The sequence below is a fragment of the Delphinus delphis genome, chromosome 2, assembly GCF_949987515.2.
Source record: "Delphinus delphis chromosome 2, mDelDel1.2, whole genome shotgun sequence".
NCBI classification, from domain to species: Eukaryota; Metazoa; Chordata; class Mammalia; order Artiodactyla; family Delphinidae; genus Delphinus; species Delphinus delphis.
The window spans coordinates 18284995-18301513 of record NC_082684.1 but is presented as its reverse complement, the minus strand read 5'-3'; the positions used below and the strand labels follow the sequence as shown (position 1 = coordinate 18301513).

At 41.4% G+C, this 16519-nt stretch overlaps 1 protein-coding gene across 2 annotated transcripts in view; it reads left to right on the top strand.

Moving 5' to 3' along the window:
• The window catches only part of FLRT2 (fibronectin leucine rich transmembrane protein 2), a 106931-nt gene that overhangs the window by 61661 nt on the left and 28751 nt on the right, over window positions 1–16519 (top strand). The window contains exon 1 of one of the 2 annotated variants that reach the window (XM_060004100.1): window positions 2553–2600. The exons of the other annotated variant lie outside the window; for it this stretch is intronic. The gene's annotated coding sequence lies outside the window, so the exon portion shown is untranslated. Of the gene's footprint in view, window positions 1–2552; window positions 2601–16519 lie in introns of those variants that run through there. 2 annotated transcript variants of the gene reach the window in all.

Here is a 16519-nt window from a genome sequence, read left to right as displayed (position 1 = left end):
CCCTTCTGGCTTGCAGAGTTTCTGCTGAAAGATCAGCTGTTAACCTTATGGGGATTCCCTTGTGTGTTATTTGTTGTTTTTCCCTTGCTGCTTTTAATATGTTTTCCTTGTAATTAATTTTTGACAGTTTGATTAATATGTGTCTTGGCATATTTCTCCATGGATTTATCTTGTATGGGACTCTCTGGGCTCCTGGACTTGATTAACTATTTTCTTTCCCATATTAGGGAAGTTTTCAACTATAATCTCTTCAAATATTTTCTCAGTCCCTTTCTTTTTCTCTTCTTCTTCTGGAACCCTTATAATTCGAATATTGGTGTGTTTAATGTTGTCCCAGAGGTCTCTGAGACTGTCCTCAGTTCTTTTCATTCTTTTTTCTTTATTCTGCTCTGCAGTAGTTATTTCCACTATTTTATCTTCCAGGTCACTTATCCATTCTTCTGCCTAGTTATTCTGCTATTGATCCCATCTAGAGTATTTTTAATTTCATTTATTGTCTTCTTCATCATTGTTTGTTTCATCTTTAGTTCTTCTAGGTCCTTGTTAAATGTTTCTTGTATTTTCTCTATTGTATTTCCAAGATTTTGGATCATGTTTACTATCATTATTCTGAATTCTTTTTCAGGTAGACTGCCTATTTCCTCTTCATTTGTTAGGTCTGGTGGGTTTTTATCTTGCTCCTTCATCTGCTGTGTGTTTTTATGTCTTCTCATTTTGCTTATCTTACTGTGTTTGGGGTCTCTTTTTGCAGGCTGCATGTTTGTAGTTTCTGTTGTTTTTGGTGTCTGTCCCCAGTGTCTACGGTTGGTTCAGTGGGTTGTGTAGACATCCTAGTGGAGGGGACTAGTGCCTGTGTTCTGGTGGATGAGGCTGGATCTTGTCTTTCTGGTGGGCAGGTCCACATCTGGTGGTGTGTTTTGGGGTGTCTGTGGCCTTATTACAATTTTAGGCAGCCTCTCTGTCAATGGGTGGTGTTGTGTTCCTGTTTTGCTAGTTGTTTAGCATAGGGTGTCCAGCACTGTAGCTTGATGGTTGTTGAGTGAAGCTGGGTGCTGTTGTTGAGATGGAGATCTCAGGGAGATTTTCACCGTTTGATATTATGTGGAGCTGGGAGGTCTCTTGTGGACCAGTGTCTTGAAGTTGGCTCTCACACCTCAGAAGCACAGCACTGACTCCTGGCTGCAGCACCAAAAGCCTTTCATCCACATGGCTCAGAATAAAAGGGAGAAAAAGAAAGAAAGAAAGAAAGAAAGAGAGAAAGGAAGGAAGGAAAGGAAGGAAGAAAGAAAGAAGATAAAATAAAATAAAGTAAGTTAAAATAAAGTTATTAAAATAAAAAATAATTATTAAGAAAACATTTTTTTTAAAAAGAAAGAAACAAACAAAAAACGGATGGATAGAGCTCTAGGACAAATGGTGGAAGCGAAGTTATACAGACAAAATCTTACAGAGAAACATACACACTCACATGAAGGGGAAAAAATCATAAATCTTGCTCTCAAAGTCCACCTCCTCAATTTGGGGTGATTCGTTGTCTATTCATGTATTCCACAGATGCAGGGTACATCAAGTTGATTGTGGAGTTTTAATCCGCTGCTCCTTAGGCTGCTGGGAGAGATTTCCCTTTCTCTTCTTTGTTCTCACAGCTCCTGGGGCTCAGCTTTGGATTTGGCCCCGCCTCTGCGTGTAGGTCGCTGGAGGGCGTCTGTTCTTCGCTCAGACAGGACGGGGTTAAAGGAGCAGCTGATTCAGGGGCTCTGACTCACTCAGGCCGGGGGGAGGGAGGGGTATGGATGCGGGGCGAGCCTACGGCGACAGAGGCCGGCGGGACGTTGCACCAGCCTGAGGCGTGCCGTGCCGTGCATTCTCCCGGGGGAGTTGTCCCTGGATCCCGGGACCCTGGCAGTGGCGGGCTGCACAGGCTCCCCGGAAGGGAGGTGTGGATAGTGACCTGTGCTTGCACACAGGTTTCTTGGTGGTGGCAGCAGCAGCCTTAGCATCTCCTGCCCATCTCTGGGGTTCGCGATGATAGCCGCGGCTTGCGCCTGCCTCTGGAGCTCCTTTAAGCGGCGCTCTTAATCCCCTCTCCTCGTGCACCAGGAAACAAAGAGGGAAGAAAAAGTCTCTTGCCTCTTCGGCAGCTCCAGACCTTTTCCTGGACTCCCTCCTGGCTAGCCGTGGTGCACTAACCCCCTGCAGGCTGTGTTCACGCCGCCAATCTCCCTGCGCTCTGACCGAAGCCCGAGCCTCAGCTCCCAGCCCCGCCCGCCCCGGCGGGTGAGCAGTCAAGCCTCTCGGGCTGGTGAGTGCTGGTCGGCACCGATCTTCTGTGTGGAAATCTCCCCGCTTTGCCCTCCGCACCCCTGTTGCTATGCTCTCCTCCACGGCTCCGAAGCTGCCCCCCTCCACCACCCGCAGTCTCCGCCCACAAAGGTGCTTCCTAGTGTGTGGAAACCTTTCCTCCTTCACAGCTCCCTCCTACTGTTGCAGGTACAGTCCCAATTCTTTTGTCTCTGTTTATTCTTTTTTCTTTTGCCCTTCCCAGGTACGTGGGAACTTTCTTGCCTTTTGGGAGGTCTGAGGTCTTCTGCCAGCATTCAGTAGGTGTTCTGTAGGAGTTGTTCCACGTGTAGATGTATTTCTGGTGTACCTGTGGGGAGGAAGGTGATCTCCGTGCCTTACTCTTCTGCCATCTTCCCTGCCCATCCAAGGCTGTATTGTCTTAATCATCCTTTTAGGGAAATCTGTGGAGCTCTCACAGGTTAAATGATGAGGAATGTTCTGGAGGATTGCTTTTATTTTAACTTTCCTTTTTATTGGTGGGGATGGCCCTTAGATTAATTTAGATTGATTAGATTAAAATTAATTAAATTAATTAGATTAAAATATTCTAGGCTGAACAAAATGTGACTGTTTGATTCTGAATTTTATTTTTAATACTATCATAAGCTTAAAATGTGTCTTTATTCTGATACCCTCTTATGTATTTTCCTTTCTTCATGTGCTGTTCAATGAAATGCATGGGCTTTATTATGAATAAAAATAATAAAAGTAAAAATAATAGTAATAAAAGTACTTCCAGTTTTATAAGCATTCCAGTAACAGGATGAATTACTTTGCTTGAATTATCTCTTGCAGTACCTCACCCATCCTTCAAGGTAGGGACTGCTGTATTATTAATAGTATTATACAATTAAGGAGGCTTGCATTTCCAGAAGTTCAATAACTTCAATGTCGTATCACTAATTCAGGGTTTCTCCACTACAACACTATCAACAGTTTGAACTGAATAGCTCTTTGTTGTGGGAGTTGCATTCTGCCTTATAGAACACTGGGCAACATCCATGGTCTCATCCACGGTCTCTTCCCACTAAATGCCAGTAGCACCCCCAGCCATGACTAATAAAAAGTCTCCAGTATTGCCAAATGTCCCCTGGGGAGAGGTGTAAAGTTGCCCCACTGAGAACCGCTGTACTATATGTAGCAGAGCTTGGGGATGTCTTAGACTAATTCCCTTCCTCTTTACTCTTGTTACTGTAATTCTACTCCCTGTTCATATAGCACATAGCTACAGCTATCAACTTTTCTTGTCTCTTTCTCTTTCCCTCTCTCTTTCTTTCTCCTGAACATAGAGATTTAGCCCTTAGTAAGTGATCATTAATGTCTGCTTGTTCATCTTGATGATGGGCTAAGTGCATTGACAAACACCTTTCTATTCTCTTTGTGGGTGTAGTCAGTTAAAAATGGTGTGGGGTCTGCGCCTTTTGAAAGCAATATCATACGCACAGCAGCGTGCGTGAAGAACCACACAGCAGCTGTTTAATTGCTCATCCCTCTTCACTTGCTTGCTGAATGTGTGTTTGAGATACAGTCGTCATGTGTTCACTGAGTCAGACTTCTGTCACTGTTTCCTCTGAATGGCTGAGTGGCCTTGAGCAAGTCACTGAATCATTTGTGTTTCCTGCTTTTTCTTTTTGAAAAAATGAGAACCATCCTTCTATCACAAGTCCTCTTACCTTTCACTTTGGAGAGTGGTGTGTTAACTGCAAAACACTTTGAAAGGAATTCTAAGACATCCAGTTCATTGAAAAGTATAATATTTGAAAAATAGAAGTATCATTCACGGTGATAACTTTCAAGATGAAATAGTCCATTGGTCAGCCATTAATGCATAAAATACTATCAGAAGAAAGCCACATATACCTTTTGCAAGCCATCGTTAGTTTTAGTTTTCCCAGGCCTTCTAGTAGCTGAGGATTTGGTTTAATACAAAACCATTTTGAAAAAAAGGTAGTAAAAGCACATATGGGTGGTGTCGTGATGTTGTCGTCTGTTCATTTCACAGAAACTGAGGATACATCTTGCCCTCTTCCAGTGTCGGTGCATTTGAAGTGCATTGTGCTGTGGGAATTTATTCTCTAGGTTAGAAAGTCTGCAGTGGCAAAGTTCTTGGACTCTGAGCATCTAAAGATGCACAGGCAGGGGACAGACCACAGCCCTGCCCCTTACTTGGGGAATGCATGGGGCAGGTTCCAATTGCTCCTAAAAGGTAACCTAGGTGAATGCTTAGGTGATTAGGAATCCTATCACCTCAGGCCTCCAAAATAGCCATCAAATTATTTTTGCCAGTTAGCACATAAAATAGTTAGCTGAGAATAAAACAAATCTGTGTAAATCTAGGTTAGCAGGCAACTAAATGCAATTCTTTTTAATTGCTTTTGATTTATTGAGTGACAGGTGTACAAGGGTACCTAATTTATAAATGAGGTGGAGTTTTGTTTGCTGAATATATAGCATTTTTATTGCTTAATAAATATTTTGTGAGCTAAGCCCTGACTCTTATGGATGTGGAAAATAAAGGGACATTAGACTTACATAGAATGCTATATAAATTTAATATGCATTTATCTTAGTGTTTTAAACACATGTAACAGTCAAGAAATGAATGACTCACTCCAGTAAATTGAAATAACGAAGTAAATTGCAAATTGATTTTTAAAGTGTCAAATTAAATATTTCTCTACGTAGTAGTTGATTTCACCCTGTCTGAGATGGGTCGTTAAAAACATGTGACATGAAGAAAACAAAAATCTTTTATATGACTATTTTTTTAACAGCAACAACAAAAAGTGATAAGCTAAAGACAACTTTATTTCTTAGTGTTAATCAATATATTCTGTGATGATGGAAGACAAAATAGAAAAGGAAGGAGAGAACTCTAGAGAAGGACAGAGGTAGCATCTCTACATCCTTTTCCCTTGGTGATAAAAGTGCATCAGCTCTGAAAATAAATGGAATCTGGTATGTACAAAGAAGTATTGGCATTCCTTGCTCAATCAAAAATTGTAACCACGTTCATTCTGCACCTGTTTGTCCAGGATGCTGTGCAGAGTGCTGTGGAGGATCCAGGCGTGCAGAACATGCTGCATCAGCTGTCCCGGGAGCACAAGGCTTTCATTGTAGTCATTCCATAGTCTTTTCAAATTACATAAATGTTTTACCTAATATTTTCAAATCAGTGGGCTGAAAATACACAAAATACATCTTCATCTACTCCACACTAAATCTCAATACACATCTGGATATGGGTAACATTTTCTTTTCATCTTATGCTACAGAATTGCCACTGGGTTATATACCGTGTTCCTTTAAGAACATTTAGAAGAAATGTTTCTTCAGAAGAAAGGAGAAAAAGAGTACTTGACCAGATGTCTATATACTATCTGTAGATTAACTTTTCATTTCTTTGAGTGCGGCTTTCAAATGCTTAATCAATGAGTTATTAGACTTTTCCTAAAATTTCTAGATTTTTCTGTGATGTCTGTGTGCCCCTATTCTGTGCTGCTTTTGACATTACCTGAAGCTCGTGGCTGTTTCTTCCTTGTAATATTCAAGCTTTTTTTCTGTACCTCGTCTGCTGGCTACAGAGCCAGTAGGTTAATTTAAGTCTTGTCATACCTTTCATATAATTTGTTTTTAAGTACAATTGTGAAATCTGTACTTTGATAAGATTAAAAATATGTTCAATTTGATAAGATTAAAAATATGTTCAATGTTCAGTCAAATGTATATGTTCAATATGTTCAGTCAAAACATATTGAATGTATATGTTCAATATGTTCAGTCAAAATCATATGTTCAATATGTTCAGTCAAAATCAGTAGGTGCCAGTAGGATTTTCGATATGTCATATACTTCCTGGGGATTGAAACCGAGGGATATTGTTGGGTCTTTATACTCTACCTGGGAACCAGTTAATAATGTTTTATAGACTGTGAACTCTTTATGTCATTGCCGACCCTTAACTGTTTCTTTTGGTTGTTTAGCATTGTTTACAGGGCTCTTAGTTACCTGTGTTTCTTGTTTTTGTTTTTCTTGAATTGAAATTATTTTATGCCTGGTTCTGAGCATTAAAAAGTCTCAACACCTGATTTTTAAAAATAAGATTTAAAAAATTCTATTTGCCTTATATACTGTGAATTCGATCATTTGCCTGCTTATTTAGAACATTCCAGTCACAAGTATCTGTTAATAATTTGTTTTCAAACTCGTCTAAATATAATATTTAATATTAAGTATATACTACTTAAATATGATTATTTAAATAACATTAAGCAAACTAGTAATGAAACTTTTATCAGTATGTCAATGACCACAATTTTTTTTTTTACCTAAAATAATTTATCTAAGCTAAAATTTAGATTTTCAACCATAATGAGGTTTTCAGTCCACTCCAACTGTGGTCTTCTGAATATTTTAATGAACCAACACTAGATTTAAGGTCTTCAATACAGCTTCTCTAGAAAATTCAAATTGCAGTTGGTAGACCTGGGTAATTCAGCAGCCACATGAAAAAGACCAGGTTCTGTGTCATGTGACCAACGTGAGCCTCTTTCTGTGGTTGAGAACATGAAGCATGGGCTGGTGGCAGGAGACACAGCAGGCTGGATGCCCTGCCCCAAACACCAGCCCCTCTGTTTCCCATCAGCATGGCTCCTTCCTTTGGATCCCCAGGGCTTTTCTTCAGATAAGAAAGCATTTTACAATAAAAGTTTATCTTGATTGGAAGCGGTCTCCTAATACTAATAAGCCTGACAAATGGGATGATATTGATTTCTAACTTAGAATAAGCCCAGAGGAGGTATCTTTGGAAAGGAGAAGACAGAGGAAACAAACCATCTGACTGGAGGAGACAGCCAAGGAATAATAGGAGAAAAAATTCCACAAACACACCGTATGTATGTCAAGAGGAGAGTACACGTCTGTACAAGGAAGTGACACTTTTTGCAGGAGATTGGAAATGCAGGTCGTGGTGGAGTGACTATACATGGCTGCAAGGGTTTTGTTCAGGTTCTATGTGTATGCCAAGTTTGTCCTCAGCTGAGGGAGAGGAGCAATGGGGGCCACGATCACTACTCGGGGGGCGGGGGGCGGGCGGGTTGGGGATCTGTTGAGTATGGGATGGAATGTGTGTGGATGTGTGTCTTTGGAGTATGGCCATGTGTGCATCAGCAGAGCTGCCCTGAATCTCTTCCTCCAGGTATCCACGTGCCCAGCTCCTTCCCTCCTGCAAGTCTCAGCTCAAATGCCTTATTTAAAATTGCACTGCTGGTGGGAGGCAGGGGCGGGGCGCGTGGGGAAGCGCCGGGAAAGAGGCCGGTGGACCTCCGGGGGACTCCTGTCTTCGTGGAGGTAAAGTCTTCCAGTCCGAGGAGCAGGCGCCCAATCACGTGCAGGCCCAGCACGTGGACGCCATAGCTGCACACTTAGGCTTCGCTCGTGCACCCGAGGAGCCCCTGGCCCTGGAGGAGGTCGGGCGGGAACACTCGCCGACCCTGGGTGTCATCTCTGCCCAGACTGAGGGGGCACGGGGCCCCCAGGAGAGGGCGCCCGGCTAGGCCTGTCGAGTGCCGGGCAGGGTTCTTAGAGAGGAAACTTTCGAGCTGAGGCCTGAGTAGTAGTTCTTATGCCCCGGGGAGTGACGTGGGGTGGGAGAGCCTAAGTCTCGGACTTTAGGAGCTTTGGACGCCACCACACTGAGCTCAGAGGAGGTTGCGTCCGCCTTATTGTTGTAGTGACCCTATTGTTAATGGGCTGGGAGACTTTAAAGACGTTTAAAGTGTACCCAGGGTGCTGACAAGGCAATGAAGACACTTGGGTTTGAGAGGGCAGCAGCCCCGCGTGTGTAGCAGTCACCTTGACTGGGTGTGTAGGGGGCGGGGATAGGGGGATGACCCGGTGGCCACCATCCTGGCAGGAAGGGCGAGGTCCTGGGGGGGGCTGAGATATCTTGCCTGGCTGGAGAGGAATATCCTGGTAGGAAGCGAACCCCCAGAGTCTGAGATGAAGAGAGAGAGGGCAGAGTCAAGGACAACATTGTAGTGCCAAGATTAGGTGCCTGGGCTGTTGCTTGAGGGGTTCTATCAATGAGACTTAGCCTGAGACTACATTGGGTCTTTGTTTTCATATAATAGTTTTCCTTTTAATAAAGACCAGTAGAAGTTAAAATAAATAAATAAATAAATAAAATAAAATAAAATTGCACTCACTCAGCCCTTCACCACACACCTAAATAAATCCCTCTTACCTTATTAGGTGCTCAATAAATATTTGGGAATGTTCTCCCTGAGCTCTGAAGGAACTTGGACCTTAAGAGTTGTCCCCAGAACTTCCCTGAGGGTCCAGGGGTTAAGACTCCATGCTTCCACTTCAGGGGGCCACGGATTCAATCCCTGGTCAGTCAGGAAACCAAGATCCCACATGCCACGGGGCATGGCCAAATAAATAAATATAAAAAATAATTTGCTTCTGGTATAGGTATTGTACTGAATTTGTACCACTTAAAAAAAACAAACAACGAAAGAGTTGTTCCCATCGAAGTCATTTTCAGTCGAAAAACATACAGGAGGCTTTTATCTTTTGGCGCATTGGAGTCTAAGTCCTCCCATTCAGTTTTCATATAATCCTGACAAGAACTAAAGTTTTTTCCATAGTTCCACACACAGCCCCAGTCATTACCTAACAGGGGATACCTGTGATATGTCAGAATGACCCTGGGATATGGTACTCACATCATCCTAGGTTCGAGAGCTGATGTTTATAATCTGTGTGAATTTGAGCAAATTATTTCACTTTAATTAAATTTAGATTTTTAGGGCTTCCCTGGTGGCGCAGTGGTTGAGAGTCCGCCTGCCGATGCAGGGGACATGGGTTCGTGCCCCGGTCCGGAAAGATTCCACATGCCGCGGAGCAGCTGGGCCCGTGAGCCATGTCCACTGAGCCTGCGCGTCCGGAGCCTGTGCTCCGCAACGGGAGAGGCCACAACAGTGAGAGGCCCACGTACCGAAAAAAAAAAAAAAAGAAAAAAAAATTTAGATTTTTAAAAATCTCAATAATGAGTTACACATAATGGCCTGCATGGGTTTTGTGAGGATTAGTGATAAGATGTAAAGAAATGCCGGAGAAAGTGCTTGGCCTGGAGAACGTGTCCATAGTTGGTAGATACATTTTGAATGTACATTCATGCTTGTTTATTTCTGTACATGTATATGCACAGAGCTAGGAGAACTCATGGATTCCTCTCAAAGATAAGGAAGAAAGAATCTTTTGAAGTCTATATGAAAAGAGCTTAGGAATTAATGTCCTGCTGTTATCCAAGATATAAGTGCCTACCATGTTCAAATAGCATCAATAGGATTAATATTCCAAATTTTCTTTGAAGTCCTAATACAGGAAGGCCTGGAAGTGAAACCCATAGCTATTTCTATTGGGGGTAAGTTCTCGATACCAAGTAACAGGCCCAGTGGGACAGCTAGGCCATATCTGTATTGTCCTGTCTTCATATGTGTATTCTCTTGGTGTCTTAGAACGGTTCAGATGACTGGCAAGAGGTGAGCATGTTCCTTGCTTGGTCAGTCGCTTGGAGTTAACTTCTGTAAGTCTCCTGGGGAGGATTTGGAGGGCTTGGAGATTTCTGCTGTCGGGTGTCGGGACTGGGCTTTTTTTTCATTCATCTTAGGACAGGCTTGTGGCTGCCTTTCAGGAAATTACAGTTCATTTTTTGACTGTTCAGGAAGGGCCTTTTTAAATACTGGCGTCCAACAAACAAACAGTCTTTCCCTGCACAGGTCAGCGAGGCCGCATCTCACCCAGGGGCCAGGAAACAGACTCCTCTGAACTTTCCCCATGATTTGTTTTCACACGTTATCTTCTCTTCCAGATCTGGAGACTGACATAGAACCTGTCTTCATGGATTTAGGTGAGGTCAGTTAAATAACCACCAGCAGCCCTCATCTTCACAAGAATCCTCAAATGAATCAGATATTTCTGCAAATATTAAAGCAGTTGGACACACTGTTTTCATGTAATTTTTTTCTTTTTTCTTTTTTGAGACACTCCAGCACATTTGTTTGCTATGTCATATTTATGCCTTGTAGAACCATGGACCAAACTAGAGATTAGATAGGAACACAAGGCAGGGTATTTTTGAAGTAACTTTTTTTTTTTAAGTGAAAAAGGACTTTAATGTGAGAATTTATTTGATGGATTTCTCCAATGCGCAAGTAGATAAAAGAACTTCAGATTTAGAAATTCCAAAGTAACTGAGCCCATCATCTTTTGGAAGATTTTTCTGTTTGTTTTTCTTTGAAACATTTTCACTGTTTAAGCTCTTTCTGCTTCTCACCATGGTACCTGCAAGAATTTGGATGTTTCATAGGTGAGCAGTTACCATGCAGCTACACAGATCAGAACATGTTAGCTGGGCCTTGTTATGTGATGTGTTGACTTTCAATTGATTTTAAGTACACTTTAAATGGTAATGAGAATGCCAGGCTAGGAGATAGCATATAGCTTTAATGATTTGATTCTCAGAAAGCAAGCAAACATTTTAAAATTATGATAGAGTTTTACTAGTGTGAAACTCAAGGTGAAATCAGTGTTTGAATGACAGAAACTACTTCTTCCTTCTTTATTATTATTAGCTATGCTTTATTATATTGTATTGTGTGGATAGGAAAAAAAGTAAAGAGGAAAACCAGAATTTGCTATCGAAGTTTGGATCAAATTAAATATGACATAAGGCTTTGCTCAAAAGGTATGACGCCTGGTGTTTTTGAACTCAAATCATCCTTTCCAGCAAAATTTAATATGAAAAGTCAATTAAAATACAATAAGGAAAAAAGGTAGTTCAAGGAGCTGGAAAATGAGAGAAAATGTGCCAGGGCATGAAAGAAAGATGAAGAGAAATATTAACTATTTAGGCATGAACTACATTTGGGCTTCCTTGGTAGCGCAGTGGTTGGGAGTCCGCCTGGTGATGCAAGGAACAGGGGTTCGTGCCCCAGTCCGGGAAGATCCCACATGCCGCGGAGCGGCTGGGCCCATGACCCGTGGCTGCTGAGCCTGCGCGTCCGGAGCCTGTGCTCCGCAGCGGGAGAGGCCACAACAGTGAGAAGCCCACGTACCATACATTTATATATATATATAGTACTCAGTACATAGCCTCCTATTAACCAAGAGAAAAATGTGAGTAAATGAGGTGAGTCACATGGAGATATTTGATCTCTTTCTGGGGAAAAACTTGGAGGCGATGTTGAACGTTTGTTTTCTTTATTTGTTCTATCAGATTTTGCCGGCTGCCATTCCCAGCTAAATGACAAACGCCTATGGGGTTATTTTTTCTTAAATCACACTGTTTTCTTAGTTAAAACTGAATGCTGGAGATACCAAAATGCAGTCAACTTTAGGATATTTAGGGGTTTAAACAACTTGTGAGAAGTACGATCTGTTCACAAAGAAACCATGCTTCTCTATAATTCAGTCACTTCTGCAGAAATTTAAAGGCATTGGTGAATTACACAGTAAGATGTGTGGTTTAAAATTATATACTGATAGGATGTCACCGCCGAGTGGGACTACAGAGATAAAATGCTCTGGAGGCATTTTGTTTTTATACCAGCAAAATGGATTTATTTACAGTCAAAAACATAATTGTCTACAGTTGGAAAATAAACCTTTGATCTCCTGAGTTTTAGACTCTCTTTAATGGCTCCTCTACACTTGTCACTATTTCAGTTTAGTTGTTTCATTCAAAACTGTTAGTTTAGTTACTTCATATAGACCCAGTCTAAGTCGAATGATGAAAATAATGATTACCATTTACTGAGCACTTATTCCATTCAGGCCATTTACTAAGTAAAAGCTTTGCATAAATGCCCTCATTTAATTTTTACAACCATGTTGTAAGGAAATTTTGTCTTAGAGAAGTTAAACGATTTACTGAACATTCGCCTACAGCTCATTAACGGCAGAGAAAGTGTTCGGACGCACATGCACACTGGGGACAAGGAGACACGAGGAAAGTTCAGTTTAGCTTATTTATGAGGTTAGCAGCAAGTATCTGAAGAGGGAGTTTTAAAGTAAGACTTGACCTTACCAGTGACTCATTTGGGTGGTAAGTCAGGAGGAAGTAGGAGGCAGTGGTGACCTCTTCACTGTGAGTAACAAAGAGGATGTTGATGCCATTAGTCAGAATGAAGAAGTCAGAAGAAGATCCTGAGAGAGTTGGTTTGAAGTTGCAGATAGATGTAATGCTGTTAACATCCATGGGTATGGAAATGTAGGACTGAATTTCTGATCAGGTGTTGGAACTGGGTTGAAGATTTGAGATCCAGCTTTATTCGATTAAAGCAGTAACATTTCATCGTGCATCAATAGAAGGTAAATGAGGACAGAACTGTAAGGACTGTCCACATTTAGGGGTTGGGAAGAAACAAATGGGGTCAGAAAAGTAAGAGGAAGACTGACGGGATATCAGACAAACTGATGAAGGGGAGAGCTTAGGGAAAGGAAGAGTTGTCAGGAGTGTTATTCCTTGCAGAGAAGTCAGGGTGAAGGAAGATCAAAAGAGACTATTCAATTTTATATTATGAAATCCTAATGTGGACTTTTTAGAGAGCAGTTTCAAAAATATTTCAGGATAGTTTAAGCCAAATTATAAAGATCCAGAGGGTAAGAAATAGAGATAATCTAATTTACAAGAATGCAAGGAGAAAGATGGAGTGGGAGTTTGGTGGACTCCCAGTGCTGGGAATGAGTTTTTGGAATAGTGGAGACCTGATCATGTTTGTCATCAGAGAAGACCTAGTTTGAGGTCAAGTCTCTGACTTATACATCATTCTGTACATTGCCTCATCCACGTAGGTGCTTAGTAGATGTTTGTTGAATGACTGATTTAGCCTTTTACCAAACCAGAAAGATAGATATCACCTTAATTTTGTAAATTTTAAAAAGCATGTTCTCAAATAAACAAATAGAAACCATGTCCTGTGGTAGGCGGGAGGGTGGGGAGGAGGTTGGATGAAGGACACAGGTTAACATCAGAAAGGAGAAGGTCCAGCTGACGGTCAGGCAGGGCTAAGGCTCAGGAAGGCGGTGAGGATGCAGGGACAGAGGCAAAAGTTCTGGAGGAAGAATAGGATGAGATTGGAGGGAAGCAAAATACGCAAGAGACCCACTGACAGAATGTGGCACAGGGCAGGCAGCAAACTGGCAGCCCAGACCGATGAGGACTGGGTTGAACTTGCATGAACTCATAGACCATTGCTGAGCCATTTTGTCAGCCTTGCTTACAAGCCCTATTGAACTTTAAATGACATGGCGTGATCATAATAAAGAGGTCCTGGAGCACAGCCAGGCTTCCAGGACTAAAGTTATGTCCCACATCACCAATTCCCCAGAGAGACTGCAGGTCTCTGGATAATAGAAAGCAGCAGGCTGCTCTAGAAGCTGGGGAATGGCAGGCTGCAGTGGATTAATGGCCCGGGGAGAAAAGCCCTAAAGCTCTTCTCACCCCAAAGGAAAGAGCACAACTCTGGAATCAGAACACTTGAACTCCAGCCTTGCTTCCCACTACCTAGATAAGCTTGAGAAAATCTTTGAAACTGTCTGAGCCTCAGTTCTGTCATTTACAAACTGGGATCAATGACAGACTTGTCTTACAGAGATGTCGTGAAGATCAAATGAGATACATGGGAGAGTAGTTTGTAAATTTCAAATTCTACTCAAATATTAGTTTTTTGACTATTATCATTATTGTTGGTAAAGCCACAGCGATGTGAATGGCTAAGAAACAGTGCTAGCATTAGGACTGCCATGTATCTGGCTTACAGTACTCAGAAATGGGAGATGTGTCCTTGAGTCCATCATGGAGTGTTCTGAATACCAGACTGTACAGATGGGAGTTCAGGTAGAAGAGAGTTCATTGTCTGCGACAAACAGTACTTCTTGGTCTGTATGGAGGAAGGCCCTTTCTGCAATAGACACTTTTTTGTAAAACCATACCGGAAATTTGTCATGAAATACTTATTTATAGTAAAGGATAGTGCAGTGTATTTTGTAGGTATAAATGTTTTTTGTGTATATATACATACACACACTCATCCTGTAAATGCATATAAACATTCACATGTATGTCACATGAAAATACATACATAACTACCTTATTTTCTTTGCTCTCTCCTACATAGCTGTCTTTTAAAATAGTGATACATCTGGTCCAGTTTCTCAAGATTAACCATCTTGCTAAAACAACCTTGCAATAGTCTCTAGGTTCAGATTTGGAGTTACCATTGCAGAATCATTCCTGGTCCGCTCCTGGCTCTTCTTCCTTCCCACCTTCTCCACTGGAAGGGAGATGGCGTTTCCGATTTCATTACCATAACCCTGTGGCTCAGGGAGCAAATTGGAGACATCAGGATCGATTATTTTCTGTGCTCTCTTTTTCTTCGTCAGGGTTTGTTCAAAAGCCAAGTTAGAGTTTTCAGAGTGAGAGTAGCTTAATGGAGCTCTACATTCAGTACAGAAAACTGTGATTTGGCAAAAGCTCCAATTATTACAGAGAGTGAAATAGAAAGGGTGGGCGTGATTGTGCTTTAGGAATCTTACCTTCACATCACATTATTTGCCCTGTAGCTGAACATATCTGGCAGATTATTTATTAGGAAACAAGTTGCTAGAATGTCATACGTGGATGGCATATCCTTTGATGCATTTAAATTCTGTGTGTGCCCTTCATTACTGTTTAAAATAAAACTAATGACCATTTTAAAGATATATTGCAGAGGAAAATTGCTCATAACCCCAGACTGATGATTATCTCTGTGCTCAGGTTTATTTGGGGGGGGTTGGGGGTTGTGAGGTGCTTCTCTTGTTTACAACTCAATGGGCAGTTAGAAAGGGAGCTAATCTCAAATGCCACTTTTTTTTTTTTCAAGTCTTTCAGATATCCCCAATCAAATATTCCCTTTCTTTTCTGCCTGGATATAATTTTGTTGATAACCTCTAGTTATGGCATTTATGGCCTTCTGCCTTCAATTATTCATTTATCCATCTTCCTTGTCTTCCTGTGTGCTACGTAACACGCAGGCAAGGACTTGAACTGATTCCTTCTGAATTCCCTGAAGACACTTAGTATGGAGCCCTTCACCCATTACATGCAGCCTGGTAACCACTCCTGTTGCTCCAGTGAGGTAGACTCCAGAGAAGAGCAGACGGAGGCCCCTTTGCTTGTATCAATAAGGAAGAGGAAAGTTGAGGTTCTGGGCATTGATTATTAAGGAGGAGAAAGAAGGCTTGCGTCAGTTCTTTCTACAATAACGGCAGTGTCTGAATAACTGATGAGCTCAAAACCAGCATATTAAAAAATGCCCCTGTCTTATTGTTCCTTGATGAGTGATGTTCTCTGCTGAGGACAAGATAAGGACAGATAAATAACGTCTGATAGAAGATGAAGGGGTTCCCTCTTTATTTTTTCTTCTCTTTTCTTTTTTGTCAAATCTTGGCATGTAATTGGGACCTGAACAAAGAATGGAGAAGGGATCAGAGATTAAAACTGTACAGATTTCTGGGTAACAAAAGGTGACTTTTCACTGTGTCTTGATGGGACCATTTTAATAACATTAAAACGTACTGCTCTAGTTGGAATATGCATCTATTGCTTTCTTTAATATATTTCTGTGAACTCAAGAACTTCAAAGCCTATCCTACCTAAATTAATCCTACCCTGTCTTACTAGTTTTTAAAAACATTTTTGTGGAGTTTTTTTTGTTGATTTTGGGTAGGTGGGATGGGCTGGAAGAAAAGAGCTTAGATGCAATGGAGTCCACCCTCTTCCATAAAGATGCACGACAGGATGCCCAGGGAAGTTAAGTGACATGCCTGTATTAGTGGAATGTTCAGGAGTAAAGTCATGATTTCCTAGCTCTTACCCAGATCATCTTTCACTTATATCTTATTTCATGTATATCTCACATGCTTATCTGCTGCCTGATAATCTTCTCTAATGTGTGTATTTTCTTTATGCAACGATAGTGTACATTTTTCAATGACTCAGATCATATCTTTGACTTCTTTTGACCTCTCACAACTAAGCCCAAGTCTTTGAACATTATTATTCACAGTAGGTCACCCTTTAAGGATTAATGATTGCTGTGGGCAGCAGTTGTTTGCACAAATTACT